Source organism: Eufriesea mexicana, unplaced genomic scaffold (assembly GCF_001483705.2).
Source record: "Eufriesea mexicana isolate 0111107269 unplaced genomic scaffold, ASM148370v2 scaffold265, whole genome shotgun sequence".
Taxonomy (NCBI): Eukaryota; Metazoa; Arthropoda; class Insecta; order Hymenoptera; family Apidae; genus Eufriesea; species Eufriesea mexicana.
This window is the reverse complement of record NW_016908444.1, coordinates 1-19,380: the sequence shown is the minus strand read 5'-3', so window position 1 is coordinate 19,380 and position 19,380 is coordinate 1.

Below are 19,380 nucleotides of genomic sequence, written 5' to 3'. Positions count from 1 at the left end.
ACGCTCTTCTAGCAGGGGTATATACACGAAAAGGGTATAAAACACACAAGGAACGTTTCACGAATTCTTCAACGAGTCGTTTTTTAATATATATATATATGCTGCTAGAAACGCTTAAATTAGGGAACCGATACGTCCGGGACTTGATGCATTTTCAGGGACAACGACTCGGCCTGATCCACAAGCAGCACCGCATCGCGGTGCGTCGGCTGCAGTTCCATGTCTTCGTCTCTCGAAGATCTCCTATTGGGAAACTCTTTTTGCAGCTGGCCATAGTCTAGGCCAATCTCGTCCTCGTAGTCCTCGCCTTGGGGGAAATAGTCGTCGTTGCGTATTCTGTCCCCCTCGGAGAGCGCGAATTGGCCGTGCAACTCGACGAGATCGTTGCCGGGTTGGTTCTCGACGACGAGGCTGGTGCTCGGTGAAACTCCACGATCGATCGGCCACGCGGTCGTGATTGCCTTCTTGTTGTTAGAGGTGATCGACAAAGGGCCCCTGTTCCTTCGGTCCGAGGCTCGTGCGATCGAATCCTTGATTCCGAGCGGACCTGTGCCCGTCCTCTGCGGGGAGAGAGGATCATCCGACATTTTCGATTGATTTCTTTTTATTTTTTTTAATTTTTTTTTTTCTATTTTAAGCTTTGCTTTTAACTTTCGCGGTTAAATTTTGGAGATGAGGAAGAGGCAGAAGGGAGGTGGAGCCATAGCGACGAGTCTCGATTTCACGCGCTGCTCGAACATCGTCGTCGAGTGTTCGCGACCGATTCGAGAGGCGATAAACTGTAATCTAGGTGAAAATATTGGTCTTTTTTCTCGTGGAACTTACTTCGACAACGTTACCCCGCTGATGATGGCTGGGCAGGGTGGCCGACGTAGCCTGCAGCTGAAATTCAAATCAAAACACACACATGGATCTTTTCCATTTTCTTTTCTTTTCTTTGCTTTTCTTTCGATGGTTGGTTGATACGCGAAAGAAAAGGAGAGGGAGAAGGAGAGAGAAGGAGAGACACGCGTGGAAAAAATGGCATCGAAATCGAACCACACGAGACTTCGGTAAAACACGTTTATTCACGCCATAACTTTCACGCATGCTACACAATATACCGTGATATATTTCGTGCTTTCGAAATATCCAGAGCAAATAAACGATTACTCGAGGGAGAACGATATTCAATAATTTCGAGAATTTTCATCGCGGACGCGGACCGTAAACGTCAAAGTCATTCGACCCGAAGAGACCGATTTTCCTGATTTTCTCCCGATAGCTACACTCGGAGTGCGTGGAAATGCCCTTGAAAATGTCCAGTCTACGAATCTCTCCGTGACCGACATTCAGCGCGTTAATCTCCGTCGCGAGGGTCGAATACTTCCGACAAGAGCCGCTTCCGCTTCCGCTACCACTTCCACTTCCGGCCGGCTTGCCAGGGCACCCCGGTGCCCGGAACACCGGCGGACACTTGGTCTTCTCGCTTTTCTCGCTTTTCTCGCTTTTCTCGCTCTTCTCCTCCTTCTTGCAGCTCGCTCTCTCTTTCCTCTTCGCGTCGCGACTCTTCCCTCTTCGCTGGTCACAGGGCTCGGGCTTCCTCTTCTGCAACTCCTTGCATCGGGGCCCGTGGACGTCGTCCCTGCGGAATTTCTCGCAAGAATCGCGATCGTGCTCCTGGTCGTCCTCCGTCTCTTTGCAAGGCTTCGCGTACACCTCTGGCTTCCGCTGCTTCTTGCACCAGTCCTCTCCTCTCTGTTTACACGCGTCTTCTCTTCGTCTGCACTCCTTGTCCTCCCTGTCCTCTCGCTTCTTGCAATCCTGGCCACGGGGACCAACTCCGTCACCAGCTCCGCACGTGGGCCTGCTCTTCTTCTCGCTGTCATCTCGTCTCTTGCACGCCACCTCTCTCCTCGTCTGACAGGAACCGCCTGTACCAGCTTCCTGTCTCCTGCACTCGTCCTCCTTCGATTTGCAACTGCTTTTCCTCTTCTTGCAAATGTCCTCCTCCTTGTCCTTCTTCTTCCTGCAGATCTTCTTCAGCGTGTTCTTGATCGTGCTCCTCGAGTCGCTGTCACTGGATGAAAACAGCTGAGTGTTCCCGATGGCGCGTCTTGAGATCGACGCCACTTCCACGTCCGCGAACAGGGAGTCCAGGTTGTACGAGGTCAGGCTCGACAGCGAGGAAGATCTACGCTTGTTCGTTTTCAAGCTGTGCAGGAACGAGGCAATCTTCGACGAGACGTTTTGTAAACGCAAACCAGAGTCAGACTCTGCTACCTCGCTCGTAGCCTCGTCCGATCCCTCGTTGCTGGATGTTGCTACTCTCTCCTCTACGATTTCCCGATGTTTGTCAGATTGTTCTTCAGTTACACTCTGCTCCAGGCCTGGCGAGAGAGACTCTGTCCCCGATTCGATAGCCAGATCGCTCATAGACGTCGAGGCGTTCATTCTGTCCTGTCTCTCAGTCTTCCTGCCAACTTTAACGTTCTGCTCCTTCGCTGTCCTCTGGTGCTGAACGATATTAGGCTTGTCGGTCTTCCAGCTGTTGAACTTGCCTCCCAGATACTCCTCCAGAGTGTCGTTAGCCTGGATTTCGAAGAATCTGGAGAAGAAGTTCGTCAGAGGTTTCCTCCTCTGACGGACCAGGCCGTAGAGCATTCTAGGTTTCTTGTCCGACAACGCAGCTGGGATCGTCCAATTCTTGGACTTCGGGCTTGTTCCCTTCTCGATCTTAGCCCTCTCCACGATCCTAGTCTCCGTGATGCACTTGGTCGTCGCGGAGGTTCTCTTCTTGCCGCATTTCTGGGTCGTTCGAGTTTCCGATGTCTCCTTTGGCAGCTTCTTGGTCGCCTGCTCCGACGACACCGTGCTTGACAACTGTCTCGAGTCTCTTCTTCTCTCACGATTACTCCCGTAGATCTCCTTGGACGTCGAGCAGACGTTCCTCGAGCGAGTTTTCGTGGCAAGCGACACGTGTTCCGGGCTAAGAGGTGGCAACTGGTCGCTCTCGGCGCTCGAGGACAACGCGACGTTCGAGTACCAGCGTCGCGAGGCGTGGTCGTTACTGGCACGGCTCTTGTCGACGAGGTAGTTCGCGAAATCGGGCAATCGCCTATAGATCTCGGAAACGATGCGACCGCCGTGTCTGAACGAAGCTGGCCCCATTTCGCCGAGAACTCGAGGACCTCGTAGCTCCCTAGCGTACGCGCTGTACCCCTGAGAACAGACGGAGAGACGATTTCAAGCTTCTCTTTCCCGGTCGATTCGAGATCGAGGAGGGGATGATGGGACACCCTGCTTAACCCTTTCGCTGTGGTTCTGGTAGCTGCTATGGAAAGTGTAATCGTCTCTACGGGAAACTGTAGCGACTATGACACATAGGGAATACGGCACTCGATAGCCGGAAGAGTGAACGAACTTTTCACAGCTGGGTGCTCCTTTGCAAATCGCACGGATGTTCTCGACGTGGAGCACGGTTCAAGAAAGGTGAGCAAAATAGGGAACGTTCCGTGACGCGTGCCCACTGCAAAGCCACAAGACGATCGGGTGCGCGGCTGTCAAACGTGAGCTCCTGATCGCCAAGGCAGTCGATCCGAAGTAGCATCGTATCCCAAAATGGTGACGTTATTTGCCCCAGACGTAAATTAACCTCGACGTAATTTACCCCACACGTAATTTACCTTCCACGTGATTTGCACGCAGTTTTAAAAAATTCGCGCATTGGGCAGTGCAGTGTCATAGTCGTCATAGGGACGAATTAGGATAAAGTTTCATCAGCGAAAGGATTAAATAGGGAAAGTCAGTGGTGCTATGGGGAACAGTTGGACGTTCGTTCGCAGACAGGCAGATTCCACGTGTTCGAAGCCCGTCCATCGTCTCTCGTCGTGCATTTTCCAGGGGACATCGACACATTTGCGAAAAGAGACGCGTCGTTCGACCGACTAGAGGCAAGAGTAACCCTCCGTGCCTTCTCTGCACCTTCCTCTCGCGAATGATACCTGACCCCCGCGTATCGGTAGCTCTAATTCCGAGTTTCTTCCCGGAGAACGTTCTCCCGCGATCGGAAAGGGACTCGAAGGATGTCGAACGATACTCCTCGAACGGAATACCTCAGCGCCTCGTCGGTTTCTCATCCCTATCCTCCTCCTCATCCTACGATCGACGCGCTGTAACGAGTCAACGAGTCGCGCCATTGCATTTCGGTCATCGATTCTCGATCGTCCACTCGATCAACTCGATTTCTCCAACCGAATACCACGCGTCCGCTCTCGATCCGATCGAATAGAAGGAATGAAATAGAAATAGCTCCTCGATATTTGCGTTTCTCATTTTCCTTTCGTTTTTCTGTTCTCAGACACGCGTGGATCAGAGGTGCTTACCTGTGACTCCGTGACTGGCTTGGCGAACTGCTTCGTGACGCACTCTTCGGCCACAGGCAGGTGACACAGTCTGTCGACGAGTTCCTCGCTCGCGTTCTCCTTTCGCGAAGAAGGGGAAAGGCAGAAAGGATTTTCGGTGAACGTTATCAGGACAGGGAAATCGATAGAGGTGTCATAGTTACCTGGCTCACCAGCGACGCGCGATTCGAGGAACCTGGTGCGTGTGCATTTTCGCTCAGGTAGTCGCCTCTGCTCGACCTGGACTTCTCCAGCATCGTCAGCATTCGCGAGTTCTGTTTCAAGTTTCGATTCGTGAACCACGGAGACGATCGCGAATGGTTTATCTCGAGAAAACAGGGTCGGGAGAAGCGTGAGAAGAGGATCTTACCGTGTTTGACGGGACGTTGGCGTCGCTGAAGACGTTCAACCTCACTGGCGTTGTGAATCTCTTGCTGAATGCTGTCGCGTCGTACAGAGCAAGTACGTCGAGCTTCGAGCTCTGTTTCAGCATTTGCGAAAGGGAGCGGCCTATTTCTCCTGCACCTCCAATCACTGCCAGCTGTCCGCGCGATAAAGGAGGAAAACGGAGGTTTGTTAGGTGGGTCTCTTATTCGAATCGGTCGCGTGATGAATGGTGCACGAAAGGAAGATGGCGACGTCGCGAAAGACGTTGTCTAGACGTGGGCAAAGATCTAATTTTCGGAAATATTCCAGGTACCTTGATGTTCTCTTCGCCAGCGTGGTAGTTTCGCTGACCGATGCTTTTCACGATGGACTTGGCGGCCCGGGAAAACATTGTTATTCCTGTTGGTGTATTACTGGAAATTTTTGTAACGCCTTCATCGGGCGTCCGACATGTCCAAATTATGGCGACTAACGGGTCCGGTTACCAGGTGAAACGTTGCAATTGTTTCGTGAGATCGTCTCTATGTTTGTCGTGTATGGAAAAAAACAAAATCGAGCAGTATCGATCGGCAATACTCGCGATAACCACGTACGAAGCAGAGGTACGCGTTTCGGGAATGATCTCTCGATTTCGATTCTCTGGAATATCGTTGAAAATTGGAGAAACGGAATTTAAACTGTAGGCGCCTTTGGAAGTTCTGTTAGAAGCAGCTGCCATCTATCAAAGTTTCATTGAACGTGCAAGAAATCGCGGATTGTGTCGGTATTTAAAAGTATCGAATGGTAATCTGCATTATCATCGGTAGGTAACAAGCCGACTGCGTTTACAATCTATTTTATCAATCGAATCGTGTTTTGGTAACTCGTCGACTAATGCTAACTTATCGACCGAGTCGACTTCGTACCTCAGCCTTTTGTTCATAGAGTGCGCTGAGATCTTTTTCTCGCGACGATTTTAATCGCACAGATTGGAGTACGAAAGAGCGTAAATCCGACGAAACAAACGAAATCTGTCTGACATATCTGGTTAAATCGATAAATTAAATATAATCGTAATACACGGTAGACAGTATTGGCTCGGACTTCCACTTTCTCGTTGCAAACGCAAAATCAAAACAACGCCGGTCCAGCGCACGGAAACGTTTTATTAAGTTACTTGTTTAACATATTCGAGTATATTTCGCGTCGCCCGGTACACAGTTCTTCATCCTCTCCGTTACTCGTCATCCTCCATATGTGTGATAGTATAATCGCGATACCTGTGGAACGCCAGATCAATGGAGATCTCCCTGTCCGCCGGCCCGTAGCGCTGAAAACAAAGCAGATATCTTGTCACGAGTCGTTCCTTCATCGGGAAACACGATAAATCGCGAATCACTCCGGTTTACGAATTCCTCGCTCCGCTTTTACCGACGGAGCGAGCGTCCATCGTGGAATAATTTACTTGGAAAATATTCTCGACTCCGGTACATAAAAAGGAATAAGAAAAGGGACACGATACCCTAGACGACGTTAAAATTGCTCTTTTTCCCCGGAGGCATGTTTGAGGAGGCCATCTTTTACAAATTCTACCATCTCCTCCAATAAACAAACATTCGACCCAACGTCAGGGCACCCTCCAAATGGTCCCGATACGAGATATCGGTATTTTATCAGCGAATCTCGTTGATCCTCGATTCACTGCTCCGTTTCGATCTCGAAAGTTGTATAATTAGTTTACTATGCTGAATTATTTAAAGTTGGCAATCTACCACGCGATCGAGATAGGCCAAGTTTGCTCTATAAACACAATTTCAAGCGGAATCTGATTTTATCTGCCATCGTCTCGGATTTAATATTCATCTAATTCCGATCGGCCTTAAACTCGACTTAACGAGAAAATTTGCAAACTTTCGATACGCGCTTTTCCTCGATTTATCAAAGTCACCCGATAGGTCGATAAAGCAGCCTCTTCCTCCGTTACAGCCGACGAGATTGCTTGAAAATTTAAACGTAATCAAGATTAAACACCGGGAGGATATGTCGAACGATAGTGTCAGGTGTTAGGTGACAGATGTCACCTGTTCAGATGTCAGATGTTCGTCGATCGATTAGACGGAGTTAGCTACGTTCGTTGGGACTCGTTAATCGTTTTAATGCTATAAGCAAAGATTGAACTGCTTTCCGAAATAACTCTTGGAACCTGTTAACGTAAAGCTTCTTTACAAAATGGCGCGCTATTTTTAACCGTTTGAAAATCCCAAGCAGCGCGACCGTGCTGTCTCTAAGTGGGTGCGATAAAACCCAAGCAGCGCGATAACGCTTCTTCTATTTTATGTTGACATATCCCAAGAGGCGCGATAGCGCTTTGTTTATATTATGGCGATGAATGGCCAAGTGGCGCGATAACGCTTCGACCTCGACAGTCGGTGACGCACCGTCAGCGGTCGAGAACGCACGAAATGTGCCGGGTTTTCTCCACATGAAATCTGAACAGCGTGATCGCACTGCTTCGGACTCAAACGGTTAAGTATGCTAATTCTGGTTGCTTAGTCCTCGCAGGAAATCGGTTATTCTCACCCTTATTCCCTAATTTCCCTAATTTCTCATTCTTAAGTCGCGATGGATCGTTAAATACTCGTGAATTTGCAGTATCGTGTTTTTCCCTACTCCTAGTTCGAGTGTAGCTTTAATCAGTTAACTGCGGAATTTAATTTTAAAAATTCCTTACGGGGTGCGGAATTAAAATCGTGCAACGACGAAGGTGAATACTTCTATTATAAGTTTGACGAAGAAAGTAAAGCGAAACGAGGAAAGAGTACATTTTTATTGGATAAAAATTTAACAATCCACCGTTGGAAAGAAGTATCATCTTCTTGCAAGTTTTAAAACTCAGCTATAACCAATCGACTGCAAAATTTAGTTTTAAAAATCCCTCACAGGGTTAACATCGAAATTGTTATCGAGTAATGACAAATTAACAATTTTTTAATTCTTGCAACGAATCAGGAATTACTAAGGGCCTTCGTGGTTCGTGTGATTTATTATATATTGTTCAAATCGTTATCGCGTGTTGCAGGATAATTTGTAGACTTGCTGTTATTTGCACGTTTCCCTAATCTCCTCAATTATTATTAAAAGCCTATTTTCATTTTTCCCAGCAAATTGTATCCACGATGAATTTTGTTTTAAATTATACAACACGGTTTAAATATTGGCGTAAGACTAATAGCGTGTTGCATTTCAGCGCAAGCCTAAGGGCCGCCATTACACGCCGCGACTCGACAAAATGGCACTTCCTGGCGCGGAATCTCCACTGTATCCCACCGAGGCTATCGATCTCTCAACTCACCTCGGAGCTTCCGAAGAAACATATCGTCTTCTTCACCGAATCGATCTCTATGTTTCCACCCCCGATGCACTCGGCTCGTAAACTGGGTGACAGGTGGCTGCAAAATTCGTCGAAGATTCTGGCTGAAACAGAAACAGTGCAGTAGCTTAGCGCGAATTTAAGTAAGTAAATAAAATTTCTCTTCGTTTCGTTCCTTGTGAAATTCATATACAGCCTGCTTCGTTTCATATGATGATCTGATTTCAGTTTCGTGTTTGGAAATTCGTCTAAATGCCTCGACTAAGTGACTCAACTTGCAAACCTTGACCTCTGCACCAAGAAAAACTGATATCCGATACACTTATCGGTGCAAGGAACTCCATCTATTGGGAAATTTGGAAATTCTACACACAGGAAGTAGAAGGTTACTTCCTCTAACCTGGAATCTATCTAGTAGCAAGGATGAGAATGATGCCGTCACAATTGAAACGTTTCGTACCATCACGCATAAAACTCGGATTTATAACCTCAACGAGTCGCCGATTATACAATCATCAGAGATGCACGTCATTGGACATATTATCTATCTATCGTGTAGAAATTAAAGCTGAATGAGATTTGCTCGTTGCTATTAATATAACAGATCGCGAATAAATCTGTAGAGATGTGATCTATATAGATGAACAAAAAATCGTGACGTGGTTTAGCTGAAAGGTTACGCGACCGTGTCGGATTCCGGTTAATCGACGCGCGTGGTCGTGACGGGCTTTGTGGGACGCGGACGCGTCGCGTGTCAGCGTCGCGACGACTCGTAATCCGGAGTTCCTGCGCGGTCGAACTCTCCTGACGGCGAATCGAAACGAAACGGCAAAGTTTCTCCACGGATTATTACCAGGTCCGCCATTTTGAGAATTAACCTTCGGGGAAATTCCACTTTTTCTTTCTTCCCGTGCCCTTTCGCGCGGGGATAATATAGAGAAGAATCGCGGCTACGTTGGACGCTTGAACTCTGAACGCGGGTTCGGAGTTCGTTTATGCACCTTTGTCGGTGAATACGAACATCGATCGCCGGTGATGGAGGTTACGGCTCGCGACAAAGCTTCATTCGAGGAAAAAGTTTATTATACAAACGAGCAACTCGCGTATACGGTATAACAGTATAAAGAAAACCGTGTGAAAAAGTTTCGAGAGAAACCTCGAGAATATCATGCGTTACGATGCTAGAGACACGTGGACTTGGAGACTAGATACTTGGATTCAGACTAACGGTCATAAGTTCCCAGAATCTTGCTCGGTTGCTCGTACTGTGACACTCATAGGTAGAGAAAGAGGCTAACTCTTCGCAGTCGACAGGCGACCTTCATTTACCGTGTAATAATTTTTTAAAGATCGATGTTAAGGTGAGAATGAATGTAGGATTGCAACGAGTGCAGCCCTGAGAGAATGTTAACAGTCGATTATTAGTATCTATTAGATAGATAGATTTATTCTTTGATCCTCTGTATATATATGTAAACTAGCATAGATGGCGACGTACGATCCAGGCTTAAACGATGATCTTTGACACGTGAAACGAATCCACAGGAGTGTTAAAAAGTGTCACACGAAAGTTGCAAATGTTGCAATTTGTTAAACCTCGTTCATTTTCTAAAACTCCCAGAATTCTTGGTATGTATCCACTACTTGTAATCACACGAATGTATTTCTCTCTGTAAATCCAACTTCCATTAAGAACAAAGTTTAACGGCTGTTTCTGTGTTTTCCCAAATGTGGATAGAAAAAGCTGTGAAAAAGCTACGAAAAAGCTTCCTACACAGGCGACACGTGGAACAGCAGACTTCCCGATGGTTTCGATACACAAGCCCCCGCTAAATAGCAAACTATTTCGGGGAGGGCGAGGCTAATCCGTTGATAGGGTCAAAGGATATTTTCCTAGAGTGCCGAAAATTCTCGATGACGACACGAGCCTCACGCTGAACCCGTTTAATCTCGACGAATCGTTGCGACTGCCTCTCGCGGAATATCGATTTCGCGAATCTGCACAGCAAATATATAATGAACAAACAAATTGGTTATACACCGACTGCTTGCTTTTCGGTTATCGCTGTCGATCATTCGTGCGAAAGGGATCATTCGAGATCATCGATCCGATTCGTATCGGCGGTATATCGTTCCGAGAGACAAGCAATTATTATCATCGCAACAGAGGGTATTTTCGAGATCCTCGGTAGACCCAAGAATCCTCGAAGATGACCCTACTCTCTGTCAAATGGAAATCGCTTGCTCGCGGCAGCGTCTTACCTCGTTATATTTTTAACCCGCGAAAGGGCGAGGAAAAAAGGAAGAATTTGTATTATTACGCTGTTAAGAAGTGGCTGCTGCGTCGACGTCGAGTAATGCATTTCTCAATCGCGACGCTTGCAAACTCAAGGTCGTAAATAACTCCAGGGGAACCCGAGGCGCGGAACTGTGATACGCGGGGCGAGGTTAGATATTAAAAATCGAAGAGCAGGAAGGAAGAAACTGGATCGTTGATTTGCAGGAAAGCAATTATCCGGTTCCGGAAAGGGGGGAAAAGGAGCGCGACGAAAAAGTCGTTTCCCGTTTGACGTTCGGCTACCAGTGTACCCGCGCGATTGCTCGATGATGAAGCACCTGTGCATATTAAACACCACGGTCTCATTGTCCGGTGTCCAGACGACTCGCGTAAATTTCAGTAGACGAAGCCGGTGGTCCAGAGACTCGACGCAAAAACGCGTCTAGGTTGGAACTGAAAAAGGGATGAATTATCCGTGTGACCCACGCGGTGAATGTTTAAAGAAACGTCGAACGGTGCCATCGGTGCGTCGATGGATCTCGCTGGGGTAAAGAAGAGAAAAGAAAGAGGGAAAAAAGGGGGGAAAAAAGAAGAAAAAGAGGAGGAAAAGTGGAGGAGGAGAGAACAGAAGGCTCGAAACACGCGTGACAAACGAGGCGGCCACGTCCCGTCTCACGACCTCGTAAAACTTTGACGGAAAAGCGTTTATCTTGACCCATCTACGCGACGCGTATCCCATTAATTCCCTGCCCCTTCGGAGCCCCGATACGGAGGGTGGAAGCGGGTCGCGACGCTGAATAACGAAGAAATAAAAATGAAAAATAAAGATAGGATCGCACGGTCGATATCGGGCGATTTTCACGAGGAAGAAATACTGGTTATTAGCTGGGTCATTTTCAGCCTGGGGCTGAAAATTATATCTCGATCCTCTTCTCCGGGTAAAATTAATCGAGCCACGGTTAACGATACGCCGTATTATATTCGAACTTGCTCTAGATCCTACGTAAATACGTAACGCGAGAGGTACAAGAGCAGAGGTAAAGAGAACGATGGAGGAAGATTCAACCGGGAGGCGCGATCCGAAAGCCGCCATTGTGTTAGGCAGCAATCGTAATTGAATACCACACGGTGAACCTTCGAATCTCGATCGAAATACCGGGTCCCTGTCGATGTTTCGTGTACAGGTTACCTTTATAGGCCACAAGGATACCGACGTAAACGTACGTAGTACACCGGCCGCAATATCGCCGGAGCAAGAAGGGGCGGAGGGGTGAGTTGAGAATTACCAGAAATCGATGAGAAAGGGGCATCTCGGTCTCTCAGTAGGTACTAAAAGCACGACCGGGTAAATCACTAAGTGCAAAACACGGTAAAGGTACAGGGCCGAGTGGCTTCCGGTTGCTAGGTGAAAGAGCTCTGGCTCCGCTCGAGTCGGCTTCCGCTACGGAAAAATCTGTTCTAATCCTTGGTCGGATCCACGGGACGCTGAAAAACACGCGGAGGACACGGACCATCTGCTAGAAATTCAGGCTCGCAAAATTCCAGAAATCGTGGCCGATCTTAAATCATTCGGAACCCTTCCCACGACATGTTTCAAAGAAATATTATAAATTATTAAACTCCTGTTTTAGCCAAAAGTACAGAGGAAATAAAAATATTTTGACATACGTGTACGTAACATGAAAATTTATCCTATGGCAGTCCGAATGCAAATATAGTTTATGAAAAATGAATAAACTATCATATTTATTAGAAACAACATCTTGTTCGCAACATAAATTTATAATAAAAATGGAAAAATTAATAAATAATTGGCTATTACTTGAATTTATAATGTACTTGTGTAGAAAATGTAACTATAATTTGCAAAATGTTGATAAATTATTAAACTGATTGTTAATAGCAAATTAATATTGTCAATAACAAGTTCGCAACGTACATTTATAATACAGATGAAAAAATTAATAAATTAATGACTATTACTCGAACCTATGACGAATTTATGTTAAAATGTAGCAGCAATTAATAAGAAGTTTATAAATTATTACATCTATTGCTAATAACAAATTAATATTGTTATTAACGAATTGCTTGCAACGTATATTTACAATAAAAATGAAAAAATTAATAAATTATTGTCTATGAGAGCGAAAAATTAATAATTAATAAAATCGGCAAAGTTAGAAAATTTCTGATCGGAGTGGGGAGCTCGGCCGATCGGAGTGGGGAGCTCGGCCGATTGGAGGCTATATAAGGGGCGACGCAACGCAGCAGAACTCATTTGTCGGTTTGGCCTCGCGCGTGGAACATCTAAATTTTCGTAGTACGCGAGGGTGGAGGGTCCGAAGTGAGGTTGGGGCTAGCCACCCCACCCTCGCTCCTCCACCTTAAACCATTTAACCATTTTTTTCTTATTTTCAGATATTAATAATTTTTTATCTGTTTTCAGCTGTTAATTATTTTATTTTTTTTCAGGTTTTAATACTTTTTTCTTATTTCAGATATTTTTTGGTTTCTATTAATTTTCATTTGACATTCAAATATTTCGTAAAATATTCGAATGACTCGTTGTTAGGTTATTTGTCTCTCATCGTTGGGTTCTTTATATCTCCTCGTTGGGGTGTTCATGTCTCATCGTTGGCTTGTTCATGTTTCATCATAGGGTTTTTCGTTTTATTTCATATTCGTTTCGCTTTTATTTTCTTTTACTTACTAATTCGTTTTATTTCAGGTTTATATATATTTTCTTTTCAGATTTTCATACATTTTCTTTTTAGGTTTTCAAGTTTTTCAAGATTTCATTTGGAAGACATTGTTGGACGACGTGAAATGCGAGTGTTTAGACCTAAGTAGTCATAAGTGGTCATAAGATAGATTTCTAGATTAAGTATCATGTGCGCGCTATCCGTTCAAAGGTAATCCACCTAACTTGGAGCGAATATATACATTTCTTATTTTTCCCATCGCTTACCAAATAGAACGTAATTGTTCTCGCGATAGTCGCAATTGTTCTTAAGTACCGACTAGCCTGCGCAACGTACTCTCGCGTACTCCATAACTCCATGTTTCGTAAGTCATCCAAACGATTCGTTCCGACACTCATCCTCGCCACTGCCACCCTTGTCACGCATCGGTTCTAGGGTGGTCGGCGGGCTGGCACTCATCTGGGTCAATTCGAGGGTCTGTCGGCCCTAGTCGTCCTGGGCACCAGCGCGTGCACGACCGGGGTATGGGCCCTGTAGCCGTGACACTGCATATGGGCCTACGGTCAGACCCCATGGGATGATTAATTTCTCCCCCATGTGGCAGGGGCCTGCGTGACCGGCTACAGGGCCTCGCTAGGGACCCACGGCTTGATTTTGGATGTTTCGCTGGTTCGTCGATCACTCTCGTTCGCGAGTAAGTCATGGCAGGGTCTGTGGTGGCTGGAAGGGCTAGGTTCGATCGGGAGGGTGCCGAGGCATGGAGTTGTCTTGTACACGAGAGTACGTCTCGTAGGCTAGTCGGTCTTTCGAATAATCGCGAACTCGTTCGGGCGCGTCGCGATTTTTTACTTACTCGCGTGTTTGATATTTCATTCCCTATTTTTATGGGAACTTGAAAATATCTTAGCGCTGCGACAGTAGAGTTTCAGTATACCGAACCGAATCCCCTTTTGTAAGACACGAAATATAATAGAGTGTCCGTAGAGTCACTTTAACTTAATTCGCTCCAAGTTAGATTAGGGTACCTTTGATACGGATAGCACCAGTAGGCTGCGCCACTAGGGCGCATGTCGGGTCTCGATGCGTAGCCACCTCCTCGTGGTGAGACCTGGTAATTGGTACCGTTTTCCAAAGAATAATGTTTGGAAAACGATACCAAGCTAAGAGCTACGCACAAAGTTTAAGATATTTCCTATCTCTTGTAAATTTTCAATGTTCCCTTTGGAATTTGAAAATAGAGAGTAGGTAATATCTGCTTAAATGATATTTAAATGAAGAGGAATTAAGATAAGTAAGGAAAGAAATGCAAGTAAGGGAAGGTAAGTAAGTAAGGTAAGTATAAGGTAAGTAAAATAATTAAAATGTACTGCAAAGCAGGACAAGCATTGTCCAGTGAATTCTTGGAAATGACGTAATTTCTTGCAAATTGGTTGGCGAGCAACCTCCTTTCATGTTATGTTATCCTGATACAAAATCGGAAAATCGGCCGAAAAGTTTACGTCGAGGTCTCAAAAGTATTATCCGAGAATTCTTGGAAATGACGTCATTTCTTGGAACTGTGTAGGCGAGCGACCTCCTGTCGTGTCATGTTCTCCTGATACAAAATCGCGAAATCGGCGAGAAATCTTTCTTCAAGGCCGCAAAAGTATTGTCCGAGAATTCTTGGAAATGACGTCAGTTCTTGGAACTGTCCCGTTGATAGACCTCCTCTCATATTATGTTCTCCTGATACAAAATCACGAAATCGGTAAGAAATTTTTCTTCGAGGCGGCAAAACTATTGACCACCTTGGCAGTAAAAATATTGTCCACGGTAGCGGCAAAAGTATTGTCCACGGTGGCAGCAAAAGTATTGTCCACGGTGACAGCAAAAGTATTGTCCACCTTGACGGCAAAAGTATTGTCCACCGTGACGGTAAAAGTATTGACCAGGGGCAGCAAAAGTATTGTCCTCCGAATTCTTGGAAATGACGTCATTTCTCGGAACAGTCCCGTTGATAGACCTCCTCTCATATTATGTTCTCCTGATACAAAATCGCGAAATTGGCGAGAAATTTTTCTTCGAGGCCGCAAAAGCATTGTCCGGGAATTCTTTAAAAATGACGTCATTTCTTGAAACTGGTTCAGTGAGCTACCTCCTTTCATGTTATGTTATCCTGATACAAAATCGTGAAATTGGACAAAGATTTCTTGCAGAGGCTGCAAAAGTTTTGACCAGAGAATTCAGGGAAATTATGTCTGTCTTTGAAACGCTGTAAAATTCGAACCACTTGACCAGAATTTTGTCAGCATGTTAGCTTCTTTAATGTTATGTTCGCCTAATAAAAAATGGAAAAATTGGCAGAAAGTTTCATGTGTATAGGAAGGGAGTAAAAGATTATAAAGAAATGCAGAAAGCATGTTGTGCCCATGGAGGTGTGCCTGCATCATGCAAAAAGAATGTAAGTCTTTGTATTAACATAAGCTTCAATTGTAATTAAATAGTGTAAGATGCAAGCCATTCTTTTTCTATCTTTTATTAATGATATCAGAGCCTGGTTGTAAAAATACTTCTGTTGAAATAATATATTCTGTTAAAATAAACAGGCAAGTATAACAGGAGAAAAATATTGGACTCGTGGAATATTTTCAGCGTAGAGCCATTAGATGCCCAGAATTATTTTTTATAACAAGAAAAAATTGAAGCAGTAATAGAAATATGTAAGGTATGATATGTCTATTGGATTCTAGACATATCACTAGCCATATGACACACAGGACAGAAATATTTGATGGTGAAATAAAGACTGAGAAAGAAAGATATATTTGACAGATAAAAAGGGAATGAAATTACTTCAGGTGATCTTTTCTTACAACAACAAATAAGACTGAGAAAGAAAGATATATTTGACAGATAAAAAGGGAATGAAATTACTTCAGGTGATCTTTTCTTATAACAACAAGATGTAGAGAATACAGTGAGAGAATACATATTCCTTATCTGAATAAATATTTATATCAGTGGTCAAAGTCAGTGGTCATCGCTAATGTGTTAAGTTTCAAAATGATGCAGCTGAAGTATATAGAAAAGGGGTCAGATATCTGAAGAAATAAAAATATTGGTAACATTGAAAGAAAATCAATCAGTCAAGAAGTAGAAAAGTACTTATATGTTTAGACAATGGAGGTGAGTTTGTGAGAGAAGACCTCCAAGTTTGTTTAAATCAAAAAGAAATAAAACATGATTTGATTCCAGCCAAGATACCGCAGTGCAATGGAGTTGCTAAGAGGAAGAACAAATCCACCATAGAGAAGACAAGGACACTTGTAATGAATTCAGATTAGCCAATGTGTTTTTGGGCAGAAGTAGGAAATGTAGTTGTCCATATAAAAATTTGAACAAAGTTAGCTGACCATTAAAGAATTCTTTATGAGGTTTCACAGGAGAGAAAGCCAAACATAAGGTATATGAAAAGATATTGCAGCATTGCCTATGGGTTGAATAATGGGGGTTTAGTACACTAATTTGGACCACAAACTTATAAAGAAATATTTTTTGGATATGTACCAAATATTACATACAGAACATACTGACCAGAAAAGAATCATGTGAAGAATGACTATAATGTGCAATTCAATAAAACAATGAATGGGGCTCAGATATTGAAGAATAAAGAAAAGAAAAGACATAAGAAGAATGATAAATTAGAAATTGCTGGATTTATGGATTAAAACAAGCAGAAAAGTGTTGGGCAAATAACTTACTGATGTGTTAATCAAAAAAGGATTACATCAGTCAAAGGAGAATCCATGTTTATTTTGCAAAGTGAAAAATCATAGATTTCTATAATGTAGAGTACACCTAGATGGCATGGTAATAATAGTAAGCCATAAAGAATATGAAAGAAAAGCCATGGAGGCAACAGAACAAAAGATAGATATTGAAATTATTGGGAGAAGCTAGAACAGTTTTAGGAATGCAAATGGAACAGAACAATGGAAAAAACCATATGCATTTAAAGAACTACGTAGAAAAATTGTTGGAATCCTATGGAATGAGAAAATGCAATACAGTTTTAATTCCAATGGATGTGAATGTTAGTATGAATAACCATTGAAACAGCAAAAGGTGCAAGATAAACCAATATCAAGAATTATTAGGGAAACTCATGTATTTGAATACTTATGTCTGGCCAGACATTTCAATTGCAGTACGATTGTCATAGTTTAAACAGGACCTTAAAATAGACATGAATGAATTGAAGGGGATATTAAGATATTTGAGGGTGTGTATTGTCTTGAATTTGGAAAAGGAATAGCAACTAATGAAATGTGTTGCGCAAATATATAGACTGATATGTGAAATCCTACTGGAAAAGGAGATGAAAAAGCTTGTGATAAATGTAGAAAATTAAATCTAAGCCCTTACATAGAAAAATGTTGTTATATAAGAGATGTAGTAAAAATTAAGAACATGTAAATTTGTTATATGCCAGATAAAGAAACGAATGCTAATTGTCTAAAACCACTGAGTAGCCCAAATTTGTTAAAGAATGTAAAAAGCTTTATAAGGGTGTTAAGAGAACAGAAAGGAGGGAAGAGCATGTGTGATAGTTATTTATATCGTTTTATTGTTTTATTTCTCCCAACCATTACCCCATAAGTTAGGTAAAATATTTTATTAAAGTACTATTTAATCAATCCTAATTTTAACAATAACATTTTACATTTGTCATAAGTGTACTTGAAACTGAATGAAAACCCATCTTATTAGCAATGGAAACAATATTTGTAGCTTTATTATAACTAAGTGATATATACTTTCTTTGGATAGATCTAACTAAATGGTTTCATTAAAAAAGTAATTTTAATCACTTATATATTAGAAACTAATGATCTCCAGAAGTATATTCAATAAAGGTGGTCATAATGTTCATGTATCAAATTTTGTAACTAATATATATATATATACATATATACATTATATATTACTATATGTTATACTTTCATTATCAATTCTATATTTTTATTAATTTAATGTACTGAAAATTATTTTTATTTAATGTACTGAAAATTAAGTATTTTTTAATTTGTCATTTTTGTAACAAAAACATATGTGAATTTGCATTAATAAATTGTTATTAATAAATGTAAAAGATATTCTACATCAATACTTTAGCAAGTGGCTCTATCAGAAATGAAATATTTTCCCGCGACAAAAACGCATGGCTTGTCCAACCGCAGACAACTTCTAGTCGATGCCAAATCAAATATACCGTTAACACATGGCGAAATACTTTCGGGCGTTAAAATAAAGCTTTCTATGTCTCGACGAAACATTTCGTGAAATCGCGTTATCACTGATAGATGTATTAAATGTTGCAATCAGTAAAATATTTATTCAATAATAATAAAGCTCAGTGTCTGTTGTTATTTCGGAATGTAAGAAATGTAGGTTACGTTTGCAACATTCTCGTAATATTTACCAATGCATACAACAAAACATTAAGGAAATTGTGACAAATTTATCAACACCAGGATATCTAACTGTGAAAATGTGTTCGGTGGCAATATACCACACGTGCAAAGAAGTAAAGTTACATAGTGAGAAACATATAACAATCATGTGTGATAGGAAGTGGTGTGAGTGAAAATCCTGAAACGAAACCCATGCGGAAGAAAGTGGCCTGAGTGCGACGCGTATAACACAATAGCAGAGACACATATCATCGATTGTAGATTATAGGCTTCGATTATCTACAGGGAAATTTGATTAACATTGCTCGGAATAGGTACTATTTTAAAGGTTTCCTGAATCCTTCTTCGATTTTCACGATTCAATTGCTAAATATAGTTAAGGAAATACAAGTGGTTGTGAGAGAGTGTTACGCATGTACATATTATGGTTCCGCTATCCTAGGTTTCGACTATGGCTTAGAAAAATCTCATCTATTCTATTAGAGCAGGACGTTCCCTATCTAGTGGACTAATTTTTCCCCGACTTCCACGTTTTTTTTTTCGAGAAATAGAGCCGGAAGTGCGGGCGTGTGACAGGTCGTGCGACGATTTTGAACTTTCAGTCTTCGCTATGCTAGACCACGGGTGTGGCCTTGAAATTTTTCACCTATTCTGTTAGGCTAGGATATTCTCTATCGAGTGGAGTGATTTTTGTCCAATTTCGTTGGTTTTTTTTCGAGAAATAGACTCGGAAGTGCGGGCGTGTGACAAGTCGTGCGACGATTTTGACTTTTCGGTCTTCGCTATGGTAGACTACGCGTGTGGCCTCGCAATTTTTTACCTA